The sequence below is a fragment of the Macrobrachium rosenbergii genome, chromosome 27 (genome assembly GCF_040412425.1).
Source record: "Macrobrachium rosenbergii isolate ZJJX-2024 chromosome 27, ASM4041242v1, whole genome shotgun sequence".
Lineage (NCBI taxonomy): Eukaryota > Metazoa > Arthropoda > Malacostraca > Decapoda > Palaemonidae > Macrobrachium > Macrobrachium rosenbergii.
Genome location: NC_089767.1, coordinates 30,229,995 through 30,244,508, shown reverse-complemented (window position 1 = coordinate 30,244,508; position 14,514 = coordinate 30,229,995). Strand labels below are relative to the sequence as shown.

The 14,514-nt window shown below is 34.5% G+C and overlaps 1 protein-coding gene across 3 annotated transcripts in view; it reads left to right on the top strand.

Moving 5' to 3' along the window:
* Nucleotides 1–8, top strand: part of mre11 (double strand break repair nuclease mre11) — a 52,482-nt gene extending 52,474 nt beyond the window's left edge. For all 3 annotated transcript variants that reach the window (XM_067129206.1, XM_067129208.1, XM_067129209.1), the window contains exon 15: nucleotides 1–8. This exon is cut by the window's left edge and continues 247 nt beyond it. The gene's annotated coding sequence lies outside the window, so the exon portion shown is untranslated.
* The last annotated feature ends 14,506 nt before the right edge of the window (nucleotides 9–14,514 follow it).

Here is a 14,514-nt window from a genome sequence, read left to right as displayed (position 1 = left end):
GGAAATTCTTTTCTAAGATTTCTTCGTTTAATTATTTCTTTTGAAGTAAGTGTTGATGTGGTTTGGATGTGTTTCACGTCCCATATAACATTTTATGTGTGTGTGTGTGTACGAGTATATATATATATATATATATATATATATATATATATATATATATATATATATATATATATATATATATATATATATATATATATATATTCAAGCATATATATAATATATATATATATATATATATATATATATATATATATATATATATATATATATATATATATATATATATAAAATGTGTGTGTGTATTATTTTTCATGTTCACATTTTCCCTGACATGGCTGGCTCCAACAGCTCCTAACCTTTCGGCATTGAAATTACTTACCGTTGACTTTTGCTGACGTTACCGTATTACAAACTTGACTGAAGCTTCTTCTTATGAGATGGGTTTACTTTTGACATGTCTTGAACGTTTCGCCTCTGGGCAGTTTCTCTTGTTCAATGAGGTGCCTACAGCCACCTTACTCTAACCGTATCTGATACTGTTTACCTTCCATCGTTCTTATTGGCAGAGTTTAGTCAGAAGCATTATTTTCTGTTTGTCTCTGCAAGTATTATTTTAGACGTTCCTCTCACCAGGTATCTTACTGCAAACTAATGCATATCTGTAGCGATGTAGTGACAATGTAGCTTCGTTCTCCCTCAGAAATTGTGGACTGGATATAGAATGTCTGTATCTTCGGTATCTTTGCCTCCTTCCTCCTGACAGTCTCTCAGTCACTACAGAAATAATTTCCTTCATCAGAGTGCAACATCTGAGGTTACGTTGTGTAATTACGTTTGCGAGTGCATGTGCGTGCGTTGGAGTACACGTGTTCATGTTTACTAGATGCAGGTGCTGTGAAGTAGTGCAATGGTGCAACTTGTATTTTTTTTCTGTTCCGCAGCAATAATTTGTGTGCATATCTTCATCAGTATTATTCTCTTACCAAACACGCAATTGAAAAGCAACAAACGTTTTTATTTGTTATGAAGTTTGAAGTATATTTTATTATTTATTATGTTTTTTCTGTTTACATGGTTGTACAGTATTAACATTTCATTTATCACCAAGGAAAAAATAAACATATAAAGCTGAAATTTCCTTTTATTTAATAGTCATTATATCATCATCATTGTTTGTTTTCAAAATCAAAGAATTTCGGCTCGAAACCGGATACAGAACGCCTTGACGTCATCGTGGAGAAATCAGAGCGAGTGGAGTGATGAAACAATTCATCGCCCAAACAAGAACCCTCGACAAATACGGGCATCGAGATAAGCATCGACTTTATTATCAGCTTGATAATGTTGTATTGAACTTATTAGGCGTGACCTATTTACACATGTCCCTCAATTTTCCTTCACTTTATTTATCCTAACTAAGAGTCATCCGCTAGAATTGTCCCGATGCTTGATTTCAGAAGATTTCTGAGTAGCTGCATCCTGTCGATTGTCAGGTTGTTTTGCATTCGAGTGTATATTGTGCATGTGTTTGGGCAATATTTTTTTTTTGTTTATGTCCTCACTTATATACGATTGTACTAATTAACCTAGATGGTTCTTTTTGTGTTTACTCATTTATTTCTGTAACGTCAGATTCAAAGACTCACAAGCAACGCAGCCAAAGTCCGTCTTGTGTTTGCAAAGAGACAACCCTAATAGACAATTTTTGCAAGGTACTGACAATCCCACATAGTTCAGAGAAGATATTGGCGTTTCAAGTCGTATCTCGTTTAAACACAGAATTGTTAGTTGTGTGATTACCCTTAGTTGAAGACTCTCTTATTTTCTCAATATGAAAAATATGTTAAAGGGATTTTGGCCAAAAGCGACATAAACTGATTAAGTAAACCAGGTCGAAAGCTTCTTTTTGTCATTGGGTTTTCTGGTATTGTTAAGCAACAGGATGGAGGGACGAGCTTGTGGAAGGAAGGAAGGAAGTCACACCCTCTTAAAGACAGGGGAGTTTAAGATGTTCCTATGATTAGGATTACCGTCTGGGAATATTACTTCCGAAGTTTGATCCCATATTTTGGTCTTGAATTTTAATTGATAAGTAAAATTTGAGAGTTATATTTCAGGTTTCACTTAGATCAATAGCTCGGCCATGATTCTTGTATCTGTTACAAACCTTAAAACCCCCTAGGGGGTTGGTGTCGTCAGTGCACCTCATGCGGTGCACTGTTGGCATTACTTAGGGTTCTTTCCAGCGTGCCTTCGGCCACAGCTGCAACCCCTTACGTTCCTTTTACTGTACCTCCTTTCATATTCTCTTTCTTCCATCTTACTTTCCACCCTCTCCTAACAATTGATTCATAGTGCAACTGCGAGGTTTTCCTCTTGTTACACCTTTCAAAACCTTTTTACCGTCAATTTCCGTTTCAGCGCTGAATGACCTCATAGGTCCCAGTGCTTGGCCTTTGTCATAAATTCTGTATTCAATTTATTTCAGTACCATGAAAACCATAATTTATTCAGTAAGCCCATGAGAGTTGCCTCTTTCCGTTACAACAAAGAAACTGGTCATAACCAAAATACCCTTCTTGAATGGTGTAGCCTGTGAGTGTCGTAACAGTCTACGAGTATATGTAAAAATTGATGTTTAAAAATCTTTTCCAGCTATTTTAATCTCTTTAATTCTAAATAGAATCAAATCTGTATCTTGTATGTTGTGACTATCAAATCTTGTGAAAGTTTTGAATGATGAACTAATGAAAGGCCTCACGCTGAAAGCTTCATAACTGAAGGTAGATCAGAGTATAGTGCAAGTGTGTTTGATTTTGATATTAAAGACTTTCATTCGCCTCCTCAGTCCTTGTCATGCTTCAGACGTCTTTACCTTCTCCTTTCAGTGATTTTTGATGGGATGCGTCTCGGCATTACAAAGGTAAGTCATTCTGAAGTTTCTGATTGATATAAATAAGCTTTAAAATTTTTGTAAAAGCAGATTTTGTTTTTCTAAAGATCTTATATGATCACGTCAGACTTCCGCATACCTTTACAAGTACAAAGAAAACTGGGTTTGGAGAATGTTTCGATTATTAAGTGTATATTTGTATAGTGACTCATGTTTGCCATCGCATGTTAAGTGCCTGAAGAGAGGAACGTTAATGAACGAATATTGAATGGAATAATAAATGTATGAAGTGATTGCATTCCAGGATAGGTTAGCTCAAGTCACTGAGAACGCAAGGAGAGTCATTAAAATGTGGGGAGAATTAAAAAACATCCGGTGGTAGTGGCTGACCGGGGTGTGTAAGGTATGGCTAGATGAGAGAAATGTTCCAAAGGTAAGGGGGTGAAATGTTCCAAAGGTAAGGGGGTGAAATGTTTCAAAGGTAAGGGTGTGGGAAATAACTTTTCCATTGTGTAAAGGTAGGGGGGGATAGGGGAGGCTATGAGTTAATGGCATAACATTGCTCATTATACCAGGAAAGTTGTATGACAGGATTTACACTGAGAAAGTAGGACAGGCAACAGAAGAATAGACGGGAGAAGAACAGTGTGGTTTTAGACGAGGAAGAGATGTGTAGATTGGTTATTTTTAATAAAAAATATATACAAAAATTAGAGGAAAAAAAAATCTTTGTGAGATTTATGGACCTAGAAAAGTGTTTGACAAAACCGATTAAGGCAATGGGGAGGATATTGAGAGGAATATTATATATATATATATATATATATATATATATATATATATATATATATATATATATATATATATATATATATATATGGATATATATTATGAATATTTATCACATCACCATGACATTTTATGCACACAAACACTCTGCTACAAATTTCTTTTAATATCCAATTCGCCGCCCTACCTCGGGAATAATGCCGGAGGGGAATTATAATTTACATTACGTATTATTTCCGAGGTAGAAATGAATTGGATATTAAATGAAATTTACAGCATTATATATATATATATATATATATATATATATATATATATATATATATATATATATATATATATATATATATATATATATATATATATATATTATATAATTTGTATACATGCATACATATACGTGTATATACAAAATATATATATATATATATATGCATATATATATATATATATATATATATATATATATATATATATATATATATATATGTATACATATACATATAAACTATGCTAGCATTTCCTTAGCAAAAGAAAGAAACCTCGCCACAGGTAAAGCGACTTACCCCAGATCCCGCCAAAATTGGCTTCGAATCAGGCTGGATCTCCCGAGTTGATGTAGAAATTGCGGTTTGTAACGTACGGGAGATCTCGTAATTGTGTGCGAAGGAACGCTCGCTGCTTCTGCTGCATATTTCTTCCTTTTTAATTAGATTCTTGGCAGCCGTTTTATCTAACGGGAGTAATACGTCAGGGGTTTTAATGAAGGCTGTGTTTGTCTTTGTTTATTTGCGTGTGTATTTGTTAGTTTATTGTTATTATTGGTGTATTTTTTATTAGAAGGTTGCAGTCGTATAGAATTTATTTAGCTTTAATACTGACAGGAAAATTTAATGAAAGTTATGTTTTATATTTAGTTAGTCGAATTTTTATGGAATCTCTTTAGCTTTACTAATGGCAGTCAGGGATACTGTAAGTGATGTTTTCATATATTTAATTAGTTGAATCTTATATGGAATTTATTTACGAATGGCAGTTAAGGTTACTGAAAGTGATTTTTTATATATTTATCGAATTTTAAACGGAATTTATTTAACTTTACTAATGGGAATTAAGGTTACTGAAAGTAATATGATGGAATGGTTTAATTATGATCGAATTTTATGTGGAGTTTATATAACTTTACTACAGGCAGTAGAAAGTTTAGTGTCTACGATGTTTGATATGTTTAGGTTGTCTAATTTTATAGGGAATTTATTTAACTTTACTAATACTAATGGCAGTTAAGGTTCTTGCCAGTGATGTGTGATATATTTAATCAGTCGAATTTTGTTTGATATATTTAATCAGTCTGATTTGTATGGAATGTATTTAGCTTTACTAATGGCAGTTAAGGTTACTGTCAATGATGTCTGATCATTTTTATTAGTCAAATTCAATACGATTGAAACGAAGCTTTCTCTTACACCCCATCGGCCTGAATGGGAAGCCCAGGCTCTACCTGGACGGTCCCCGTATGGGGTTAGTGCCGTCAGTGCACTTCATGCGGCGCACTGTAGTCATTACTTAAGGTTCTTTACAGCGTCCCTTCGGCCCCTAGTTGCATCCTCTTTCATTCCTTTTACTATACCTCCGTTCATATTCTGTTTCTTCCGTCTTACTTTCCACCTTCTCCGAACAGTTGTTTCACAGTGCAACGGCGCGGTTTTCCTCCTGTTACACCTTTCAAACCTTTTACTGTCAATTTCCGTTTCTGCGCTGAATGACCCCATAGACAGGACCCAAGCTTGGTCTTTGGCCTAAATTCTATGTGCTATTCTGCTCTACCTGAGCGATAGAGTTCCTCCTCCTCTGCCTCGGTGGCTCTAACCAGATCCCCCTCCCCCTGAGGAGCCGTGACCTAGAGTGAGCGTGATTTTGGGCCGTTATTAGGAAGGTATTACTCTGCCTTAATCTGAATTATCGAACAGTGTGTGTTCCAGGTAGAAAGTGTCGCTTATTTTCCATCCTTTGATGGAAGCGAGGAATTCGTTTTGAACAAATCAAGCCTTTAAAAGTGACAAGGAATTTTTTTATGATCTTTAGCTATCATAAAAGGAAAATGGAAGGTTGGGGTATGATTAGTGAAAAGGAAGGAAGGTTATTGATTTTACGCTAAGTAACAGAAAGAGATTTTATCTAGTGTGTACGTAGGTCATTACAAATGATTTATGCCTCCGTTCATTGTCCTGCTGTCTTTAGTAGAGAATCACTCTCCAAACTAGTATATTATATATATATATATATATATATATATATATATATATATATATATATATATATATATATATATATATATATATATATATATATATATATATATCGAATACTAAGTCTCAAATTATCCTCAGATATTGAATTCACTTTACCCTAACCGGGATTCCAACCTATGCCTGACATTACAGTGACGCTATCCACTTAGCCAACAAGAAAGATTTGTGTAAATTAATTAGCATATATATATACTGTATATATATGTGTGTGTGTGTGTGTGTGTGTAAAACTGACGTCCCAGCAAAGGTCTTTCTGTATGAGTAAAACTCATTTTAACGCCTTGCATGCCAATGCTTTTTCCAATCAGTGACAGTTATTGACCAAAAGCAAACATTACTTCTTGGACTGATACTTCCAGGAACATCATGACGCAGCGCTCATTTCCTAATATTGGATTTTTACTTTGACTAATTTCGACCATTTCGAAAATAGTGTTCAGTTGGGAAAAAAAGTTGGACCTTGGTGGGAGCACGAAACTTCTAAAGCACCTGCTGTTGTTGCAGTCGCGCCCCGCCCCCCTTCCTCTCCTCTTTATCCCATCCTCCTACTCCTCCTCCTCCCCCTACCCCTCACACCTCTCAGGGGTAAAAAAAAATTGTTTAAACTCTGGTTCAGTGAAAACACTTGGGATTGTTTATTTATTTATTTATTTTTTGGTAGACTCACCTATTGGACGACTTCTTTCTGTTGATTATTATTATTATTATTATTATTATTATTATTATTATTATTATTATTATTATTATTATTATTATTATTATTATTATTATTTATAAACAAACTCTCATAATCGCTTGAGTCATTAAAATGGTGAAGAAATCCAGTGATGCCAGTGTAAAATATATTTATATATATATGTATGTCTCTCTCTCTCTCTCTCTCTCTCTCTCTCTCTTTCTATATATATATATATATATATATATATATATATATATATATATATATATATATATATATATATATATATATATATATATACACTGACATCATTGTGGATTTCTTCACCATTATTATCATTGGAGTAACAAATCCAGTTATGTAACTGTGGATTTGTTTCTGCATTTTGAGACTCATTCTGCCATGAATATTTTTCATTTATTATTATTATTATTATTATTATTATTATTATTATTATTATTATTATTATTATTATTATTATTATTATTATTATTATTATTATTATTATTATTATTATTATTATTATTATTATTATTATTATTTAGTTCTTCCGAACTGCGTTGATTTTTCATACGAGTATATGTCTGCAAAATCATGAATTTGGAGTCTTCAGCATTGCTTCAGCAATTCAAACATTTTTTAATTGATTATTCCTCAACTTGTTCCCTCTTTCAATCTGTTAGAAGCTCATGGAATGGCTTCAGAGCATGACTGCAGTATTACAATACGAGAGCTTTTATTATTTTTCTCTAATATCTATAGAACTATAACTGATATTCAGTTAAAATGTGCAATTCTGACGATTATTCCGTGGGTGAATGTCTAGTTATAGATATATAACTTATTAAAGGAAAAGAAGTGTGGTTCGGGCATGTGCAAAGTATTATTATTATTATTATTATTATTATTATTATTATTATTAGTATTATTATTATTATTATTATTTATTATTCAGAAGATGAACCCTATTCATATATGGGACAAGCCCATCAAAGGGGCAACTGACTTGAAATTCAAGCTTCCAAAGAATATGGTGTACTGTACATTCGAAAGAAGTAACAGAAGATAATGGGAAAACAGAAAGAAGAGACCGCTTATTAAAAAAATGAAAAATAAATTAAATTAATAAACAGAACAAATGTAAATTATTAAAATACCAGGACGATGACACTGACAAACTGGTGAAAGGGCGCGTTAAGGAAAGGGGGGGAAGAAAACCTAGAATAATTAAAGAAAGTATTAGAAAGGAAGGTCCCTGAAATGCAAGGAGTGTGAAGATGAGGGTGCTTGTCGAGCGGTTCAATGCGCTGCTGATGAGGCCTTGTGCGGCGTGTTGAGCTCTTAATGCAGTGGAGTTAGTGGTTAAGAATGGATGGGGCAGTGGACGTTGTAATGTTTTAGCTTCGTTGATTTCCTTTGTTAGGGAAACGGGTGAATGTGGAAATTATATATATATATATATATATATATATATATATATAATATATCTATATTATATATGTGTATATGTATGTACAGTATATTTTATATATGTATTATATATATGTGTTTGTATGTATTATGTATGTATGTATGTATGTGTATTAGTACAAGAAAACAAAAAAGAACTAATGGACCACCCGATAAAATATTCTCCCATATCTGTCAACTTGTTTGTGGCTTCCAATAACGTATCCGTTTTTGGGCCTATTTACCGGCATAATAATTCTATCAGCCCTTTGATTTCCAATGAAGGAAACCTGTTTTTCTTTTTCTTCATTTCCAATGAACTAAGTCGTGTTTTTTACTTTCTTTCTCTTTATTTCCAATGAACAAAGTCTTGTTTTTATTTTTTTTTCTCTTTCCAGTGAACAAAGTGTTGTTTTGTTTTTCTCTTTATTTCCAATGAACAAAGTATAGTTTTTTTATTTTCTTTCTCTTTATTTCCACTGAACAAAGTCTTGTTTTTTTATTTTCTTTCTCTTTATTTCCACTGAACAAAGTCTTGTTTTTATTTTCTTTATTTCCAGTGAACAAAGTCTTTTTTTTACTTTCTTTTTATTTCCAATGAACAAAGACTTGTTTTTTATTTTCTTTTTCCTTTTTTAGTCGTTACGTGTCTCTCAAGTTTTCTATCAGTAGTTTTTTTAGAAAGATTTTTCCTCTTCTTGCGTGCAGACGAATGCACAGTTGATTCGGCGGAATCAATCGAGCTGTTTTCGAAGTGACGTTTTAGTCTGACCTCCCTGACCCTCTTGTGCTATTATTATTATTATTATTATTATTATTATTATTATTATTATTATTATTATTATTATATTTACAGTATTATTATTATTATTATTATTATTATTATTATTATTATTATTATTATTATTATTATCATCGTCGTCATATTTACAGTATTATTATTATTATTATTATTATTATTATTATTATTATTATTATATCAAATGAATATTGACTAAGGAAACAAAACAAGCTGAAGAAAGAATCAGAAATACAGATTAGAGTTAACATTAACCAAAGGAACAAACGCAAGTTAATAAGAGATAAGAAATAATACATATTAAAATTAATATTAAAGAAACTAAAGAGAGAAGAAAAAATACAGATTAGAATTATTACCTAAAGAAACGAAAAACAAGGCAGAAAGAGTTAAAAAACAATACAGATTAAAATGAATATTAATTGAAACAAACACAAGCTAAAGAAAGTTAAGGAAAAATACGTATTAAAATTAATAATAATTAAATAAACAAGCTGAAGAAAGGTAATAAAAATACAGATTAAACTGATAAGTAAAGAAAAACAGAAGCCAAAGAGAGAAAATAAAAATTTAGATTAAAATGAATATTAAATAAAGAAATAAACTCAGGCTCAAGAAATTATAAGACTGCGATTTTATCAAATAAAACATAGAGATAATAAAAATACAGATTAAGATTAATGATAATTAAAAAAATAAACACGAGCTATAGAGAGATATGACCACAATTATAAAATGAAACACGGGAAGGTGGCATCAGTACCTTGAACCCCGTAGGGGGTTAGTGCCGTCAGTGCACCTCATATGGTGCACTGTAGGCATTATTTAAGGTTCTTTGCAGCGTGCTTTCGGACCCTAGCTGCAAACCCTTTCATTCCTTTTACTGTAGCTCCTTTCATATTCTCTTACTTCCATCCTACTGTCCACTCTCTCAAAACAATTGATGAATGGTGCAACTGTGAGGTTTTCCTCTTGTTACACCTTTCAAACTCTTTACTGTCAATTTCCGTTTCAGCGCTGAATGACCTCATAAGTCCCAGCGCTTGGCCTTTGGCCTAAATTCTATATTCAATTCAATTCAGTCAGTACCTTGGATATGTGGGCGCCGGCGCCGATAACACTGCTGTCCGGAAGAAAGACGGTCGATTATCTTAGTTCGTGCCGAGCAGAGAAGGTCAAGAAGAATGACCTTACCTATCGACTGGTTGAATATACGATAACACTTTATGGTTGCTTGATCGGTGCCGAATAAAGCCAGTTGGCTGGGTGATTGAAAAGGGAGTAAATGTTAATTATGACCTGGTAGTTGTATACGCTTTTCGTTAGGATTGCTTGATCGGTGTAGAATAAAGCCAGTCGACTGCCTGATTGACAAGGAAATTAATATTATTAAGTAGTCGTATAAGCTTTTCGTTAGGATGCTTGGTCGGTGTAGAATAAAGCCAGTTGACTGCCTGACTGATATGGAAATAGATGTTAATTATGATTATAAATAGTTGTATACGTTTTCTAGTACGATGCTTGATAGGTGTAGAATAAAGCCAGTCGACTGCCTGGCTAATAAGAGGCTAAATGCTGTTGTAATTAGGTAGTTGTATACACTTTAGTTAGGATCGTTGATCGGTGTCGAATAAAGCCAGTTAACTGCGTGACTGATGAGGAAATAAAAGTTAATTATAATTAGATACTTGCACACGCTGTCTCGTACGTACGAGGCTTGATCGGTGTCTAGTAGAATAAAGCCAGTTGACTGCCTGACTCATAAGGAAGTGAATGTTAATTATGACTAAGTAGTTGTATCCGCACCTTTTATCGATATGACCACTGCACAAAAATTAACTTCCTGCTCTTAACTGATAACAAAAAGCCTCTGGAGCTTGAGGTGAATGATTCATAAGATCCAAAAGTTGTGGCATAGCTAAATATGCTGTCAGATATAGTTTACCAATATCTTATATTAAAAAAGAAAAGATCATAGGGGTTAGTGCTGTCAGTGCACCTCAGGCTTTGCACTGTAGGCATCACTTAAGATTCTTTGCAGCGTTCCTTCGGCCCCTAACTGCGACCCCTTTCATTCCTTTTACTGTACCTTCGTTCATATTCTCTTTCTTCCATCTTACTCTCCACCTTCTCTTGAGAACTGTTTCATAGCACAACTACGAAGTTTTCCTCCTGTTACACCTTTCACACCTTTCTACTCTCAATTTCCCTTTCAGCGCTGATTGACCTCGTAGGTCCCAGCGCTAGGCTTTTAGCCTGAATTATGTATTCCATTCCATTCTTTCGTATCTTTTTTCCATTGAATCTGTAATTTTCCTTTGTATGAAGGACAGCGAAAGAAAGCCCATGGTCCTTCATTCTTGACGTTATTTCACTGACGTCATTCACCAAAGAGTTTTCATTATTTTGGTATTTCACGTTATCTTTCAGTCAGCTTTTGCTGGCGGAAAGCTAATCTTATCTGCGCTATGCTTTTTAACTACGATGGAACAGCACCAAGTTCATGCTGACATAATATAATCATAATAATCCGGTAGATTGAGTAATCCTTGCAGTTCGAGACTGAAGGAGTGAGAATTAGCTTAGATATCTGTCTGTCTCTTATACTTTGAATTCATTTTAACCCATGCTAATTTATTCAGTTATATTCCACGTAGGAAATTGAAAGGTGTAAAAGGTTACAATATATGCGACAGTTTCGTCCTCCAGTGGACCTCTTCTCAGGGCGTTTATTAAGGAAAAAAGCGTAACTACCGTTTTTACATTTTCATTTTCATATGTGGAATTAGAACTGAATAATATGTCGTCTTTTGTGAGAAGATTACCAGTATTATGCTAATCTGTGTGCTGGTGAAATCCACTATCTATCTATCTATCTATCTATCTATCAATCTATCTATCTATCTGCCTAACTATCTACCTATCTATCTATCTATCTGTCTATATATACACAGTATTATCTCTCCTGATATGCGTGTGTGAGAGAGAGAGAGCTTACGTTCACGCGTGATACTGTATGTGATAATGGTAATATATATCCCTGGTATATTACTTAACCGAGTATCCGTCAATTAACACTAAACCATAGAAAATGATCAGGAAGACTCGACTCTCAAATCTTGATACTTACGAGGCGTTTTCCTTGAAAGTTGCTCTTCCATTAAAACATAATACGACGTTTATGTAACCTGTCAATCTGGATCGCTTACGGTACGGGCGTTCAGCCGCGTGACAGTTTCATCCGCAATTGCACAATCTCTTTAGGGAGAGAGAATCCCTTTTGTAGAGCAGCTGAGGTCACACAGAGAGAGAGAGAGAATCCGGTAGATTCATGCTACCTCACGTACTCACGGAAGCGGCATATTTCCACCGTGCACAATACCTAATATCTCTCTTGGGATCTGCTTATTATGGCCGTGACTGGCGAGTGTGTCCGGCTTCAGAAGTCGCTTCGCGTTTTTGGCCGAGGTCTCTCTCTCTCTCTCTCTCTCTCTCTCTCTCTCTCTCTCTCTCTCTCTCTCTCTCTCTCATTCAAAATTCGATCATCAGACATATTATCTTAACCTGAGACAAATTCTCTCTCTCTCTATCTCTCTCTCTCTCCATTTTCCAAATTTTTCAGCGGAACAACGACTGGATTGTCACTTCTCTCTCTCTCTCTCTCTCTCTCTCTCTCTCTCTCTCTCTCTCTCTCTCTGTGTTTTATTTTTTCGCCGGGAGCGGAACGATACACTGAGCCAAATATTTCAGGTCGGAAAAAACCTTAGATGTCTGCGTTTTTTTTTATTTTTTTATATACTTCCAGGTAAGGATTTCTTGTCTGGCCTGACATGGGTAGTGTACCAAAGAGGTAGTTTTTTTTTTTTTTTTAGGTTACTTTCTTTGCTAGATGAAAGTATTGCAAATACTTTCTCATATGTCTACCACTAATAATCATATTTTTTACTTTTGCTTAATATTTTGCCCTGTTTTTGCCTGTCTGTACCCTATCCAATTCTCGTTGGCAGTCAAAGTGTATAAATTGAGTCCCAAAGCTGTCTAATTAAAGTATATTAATTAAAACAATTATTATGTTCAGAATTACCGTTCGAATACTCGCAATAACATTGGATGATAATAATATTGCAGAATAAGAATTGCTGTTATCATCATGTATTAATAAGAATAGTATTACTAGTTTTCATTTTTCGTGTAGTGACTGAACCGGTGAAAGCAGAGGGAGCAGTAGCATTAATGTTACATTTAGGACAATAAATGATTTATTTGGATTTACATTCGTATTATAGCGCTATTAATTTTAAGGATTCTCCATTCATTACTACATAATATTATTTTCACACCCAACACGAAGACGTGCTTGGAATGAGAAAAAATTCCGTTGGTTAATAAGTACCAATTCTGAATTTCATTTATTGGTCAAGTACTTAGTTTAATAAATAAGGCCTAAGAAAAATAATACTTTGAGTTTACCGGGAACGCGTCGAGGCTTGAGAGGGAAGAAGGTCATATTCAAAAGCAGGCTGCTACAATAAGATGTTTTCTAGCACCATTTGATGCGAGGAGTTTTGTCCTGCTAATATGAAAATGTGGAATAGTTTGCCTAGTGCCGTTGTGAAACCCTCTGATCTCCAGATATTTAAGCGAGGAACAAATTCATTCCTGCTCTCTGCCGCGGACGTCTCCTGAATTTCTGGTGTATCGGTTTTATATTCTGTATTAGTGGTTCTTAACGTGGGGCGTGGGTACTTTGATTTTAAGTTGGGGTAATTCGAGAATGTTTAAACCCAGTTAATGACCTATTAGGTTTCCTCCACGTGAATACAGTATAAAAATTAAGTATACCTTAATTTTACCAGACCACTGAGCTGATTAACAGCTCTCCTAGGGCTGGCCCGAAGGATTAGACTTATTTTACGTGGCTAAGAAGAATTATATATCATCACCGGGGGCCATCAACATTTTAGAGATGATTTGTTGTAGAAAGAGAACTAAGGCTTAAGAACCAAGGACAAGGGCACAAGGCTGAAAGTCTTAGGTCTGTGGTTTGAAGACAGCCTTAGGGACTACGACTGAATTGTTAAGACAAAGTCCAGGACTTAAGACTAAGGCCAAGAAATTGAGTTTTGGGTTTGCATATCTTAAAGGCGAAGACCTAGATTTCGCATGGAATTTTCATTGTATCCGCAACATCAGGGACAAATGATTACCTAACAGATATTAGTGTTATCTCAAACGGAATCACCATACAAGTAGTATTATATCTCCAACGGAATAACGTCACAAATAGTAGTGTATCTCAACGAAATTACCTTACAAGCAGTATTGTATCTCAAACGGAATTACCTTACACGTAGTGTTATATCTCAAACATAACTACCTTGCAAGCGGTATTGCGTCTCAAACGGAAAATCTGCGGGCATACAGAGAGGTCATTTTCCGCCTTGGGAACATCGGGAAGTCAAACCAGGATTTTTTCGCCTCTGAAATAAGTATTCACGTCTGAAGATCACGGCCTCTGGGAACTTCGAAAATGGCAGCAAGAATTTCCCATTCGGTTCGCCAGATCTATCTGGCAGTGAAGGTGCTTCTC